The following is a 3,793-nucleotide window of genomic DNA, read 5'->3' as shown; positions in this document are numbered from 1 at the left end:
GAGAATGTTTTTGCCGAATCTCTAAAGGTGTCCGGCGTTGCACTGCGAGACTTGTGCTGAAAACACACAAATAGTTTAAAAGTGCCATGGGCTCAAAAAGCCAAAAAACTTATTCAAAAGGTTAATGTCCGAACTAGATCAAGTGTTCGGTGCCAATCCGAAAATTGGACTTTTGGAAAAAAGGTGCTTCTGTCGTGCTTTAACATGACACATCCTATCTCAAAACTTCAAGCGGGTCAGCCTACGGCTTCAACCTCCTATCCCGAAGGCGAAGTACTTCTTACTAGGCCAGTTTAGCAAACTAAACTCTAGCGGCTTTGAGAGAGGAATTAGGCTCCCCGGCTAGTGACCGCACACTTGTGTCGAAAAAAGGAGTGATAAATAATAATAAAAACTTTGCAACGACTAAGAAGAAAAACACTTATCATAAAACGGCTCATATAAATTTAAGAGCCCCCAAGTGACTTGGGTAAAAGAATGATTTCATGTACCGAAGTACTTATATCATATATATGTTCAACCAAACTTTAAACGCGTCTTAACCGACCGTCGGCTTTTCCCTCTTCGGTCAAGGACCGAAAAGTGTTATGTACTCCATCTATCGAGAATATCGATGGTGTTTCCAATAACCAGGCAATCAGGCCATAAGGCTGTAACAGACAAAGCGCGCTCAGGGAACTTATGCTATATTACTGTGAAGAGTAAGAAGCATCTTCGAAGAAAATAGTACCCCCACCGATACCTTTCTTCGGTGCTCATTGTTATTATGAGACTTGTGCAATAGATTTTTTGTACACATGAGTTCCGTTGTGTGCCGACCTTGATTGAAAACAATAAGAGCGCTAGCTTTCGGCTTCACCCAGTCTGAGGTCCGGTTCGGGTGACCCGATCGTGACAATCGCAGAGGTGCTCCCTTTACTCCCTAGCCGAACAATCGGGAACGTAGGGGTAAGCACAGGAGCCAGGCAACCCAGCTTGCAAATCGCTTAAGTCAATATGGTGCATATTGTGGCGTAATACACGAACAAGGAACGAAGCCGTACAAGTATAACCATATGCAAGAGGAAAAAGCTTCATGAAGGAAGCCCCCAAGTAAACGGGGTATTTGAATTTGAGCGTCACACACAAAGTTTGGACAATGAAATTTTTACAAGCAACTTTTTCCCAAAAAAGTATAATGCTTGGCTGAGCCGAACACAAGTTAAAAATTTAAAACTTTGAGCATGAAGACAACTTAGTTGGTTAATGTGTTCGGTATTGAAGACGCGGTCCGAGCTTGATGCGGGACAAGGTTCCATCCCCGAGTCGTTCCCGAGGTGGCGGAGCAAAGAGCTCGGCACTCCGAAGTGGTGAAATAGCACGGTCAATGCAGGACGACAAGGTGATGCCGAAGTCCCCGGCATGGGGTAATGAAGTGTTGACGAAGCCCCCCGTCCAGCCGAGGTGACGCCAAAGGATATAGTCCGGCTGGATCATTTTCCTGTGCACAAAAAATAGTGCAAACCGGAGATAATAGTAATAATAAAAAAAATAAAAAAATCATTGCATAACAAATAATTTATGCAAAGTGAGTAATAAAAGAAATATGGCCTGGCGCCGAAGTCAATGTCAATGCAGGGCGGCGGCGTGATGCGGTAAAGGCATGGCAAGACCTGAATTCACAAGTCGGTTCGAGTTCCGAATGCGGCGTTCGCCGGACAATGTACGGAAACTGACCGAACCACCATGCGACCGTCGTTAATGCGGCCACCATTTGATAGAACTGCGTACATATGACGGACAAACCAGAGTAATACTTCATTGGAAAAAATGAACCCTAACAAGCAAAAAATACTAGGATTAATAGCACCTGGCTTATTTGTTGTAGCAATCTGAAGAAAGGTGATTCCCAAAATTGGGACTCGATCCGCACACCTATCGCCTGATGGGCGATAAAGCAACGGCATGGCGATGCTGGCAAAGGTTGGCTCTCCGAGGCAAAGCCCTCGGTCCAGCTAACGTGACGGAGCTGGTCGACCAGCGACGCCGAAGTCTCTGGAGTAGGTTGATGAAGAGATGATGAAGCCCCGGGTCCAGCGATGCAGGTCGTGACGTGGTCGATGCCGGCTTGATGAGGTGACCGTGTGGCGATGCAGGTGTGCCCGCTCTGTGTAATCCGTGGGGCGGCGATGTTGGTGACGATTTATCCTTCGCGATGCCGAACTATTGTTTGGCTGGCCGAGATGATGATCCGAAGAAATTGAGCTCGGCTTAACAAAGCGACGACATGTCTAACGCAGGTCGGCCGCCGTGGATTGATGTTGTCGGGCTGGTTTGACACCGGCGCGACGGTGAAGTTCGTATTGCAAGAATACTTTTAATACTACTGGGATGTGTTTGAGAATAAAATACAACACCCCATACGAAAACTTCCTTCAAAAAGGATGTCCGAGATCCCGTTCATAAAGAAGATGAATTCGGGTCGGATTCGTTCTCGCGCAGAAAACAGATCCAAAAAGCGATGCACTAATCGGAAGTTTCCCGGAGTTTGGACGGTCGGATCGAGCTGAATTTTTGGCAGGTAGTAGATATGGGAATTCCGCAGCAAATCAACGGTTGGATCCTCCAAAGGACATCCGAGCTAGATGCTGGATACCACGCCCTAAACTCGTCCGGATTCTCGTCCAGATTCAATAGGGCTCCGGTATATCGGAGATTGCCGGAGATTCCTCCATCGGAACTCGACGAATTTTTTGCAGGGTTGTTGTAGACTTAATTCCGCATAATTCCACCGAAGTAATCATTTAAGCGACACTCGAGGAGGCGGTGGCGGCGAATACAAGTTTGCTGTCCAGAAAAATAGCACGGTCGCCTGAGGGCAATGTTGACGTTGAGCCCCCGAGCTCCATGGATGACTCCTCCATGATCTTTATCGAGATCGGAGTTGGTGTTTGATGAAGGCCTTCATCCGAACATGACGATCGGAGGTAGGGCGCAGTCCTCGGTCAAACCAAGGTGACCAGTCGAGCTGGTGACGAAGAAGCCGACGTCGCAGTTGACCTACAGTCGAGCCATCGATCCTTTCCGCGATCACACAGCGGAACTCTCAATGAAAGCACCAATGTCAATGTCAAAACCGGCAGCTCTCGGGTAGGGGGTCCCAAGCAGTGCGTCTTAGGATCAATGGTAACAGGAGGCAAGGAATACAATGTTTACCCAGGTTCGGGCCCTCTCGATGGAGGTAAAACCCTCACTACAGGAATCAGCTACTTTGCCATCTGCCACGGCGGACGGCAAAGGCATGGATGGCGGACGGCAAAGGTCTTTGCCGTCCGCCGCGGACGGCAAAAGGGGACGGCAAAGAGCTACGTTGCCGTCTGCTTCGGGCGGCTGACGGCAAATGGGCCTTTGCCATCAGCAGCGGACGGCAAAGAATGCAAACGGCAATAAATGCGCTGTTACTCCGTTAGGTGGTTAACGGCAGGCCTTTGCCGTCCGCCGCGGACGGCAAAGGACATGGCTCTTTGCCATCTGCTGGCCGACGGCAAAGGCTGCCATCTGCTGGCAGATGGCAAAGAGCCTATATTGCCCCATTTAATTCTGTTTTTTCTTATATCAATTCATTTTCACATAAAATCTCTCTCTCTCTCTCTCTCTCTCTCTCTCTCTCTCACACACACACACATGTATCACCAATATAACATATCCAACACATATTACCAATAGTCATGAACACATATATATCCAACACATATTACCAATAGTAGCAAGTTTCATCCATACATATACATAGTTCCATCAATATTACACAGTT

Source organism: Triticum dicoccoides, chromosome 2B, assembly GCF_002162155.2.
Source record: "Triticum dicoccoides isolate Atlit2015 ecotype Zavitan chromosome 2B, WEW_v2.0, whole genome shotgun sequence".
Lineage (NCBI taxonomy): Eukaryota > Viridiplantae > Streptophyta > Magnoliopsida > Poales > Poaceae > Triticum > Triticum dicoccoides.
The sequence above is the reverse complement of the archived record's forward strand: the minus strand, read 5'-3'. Positions refer to the sequence as shown.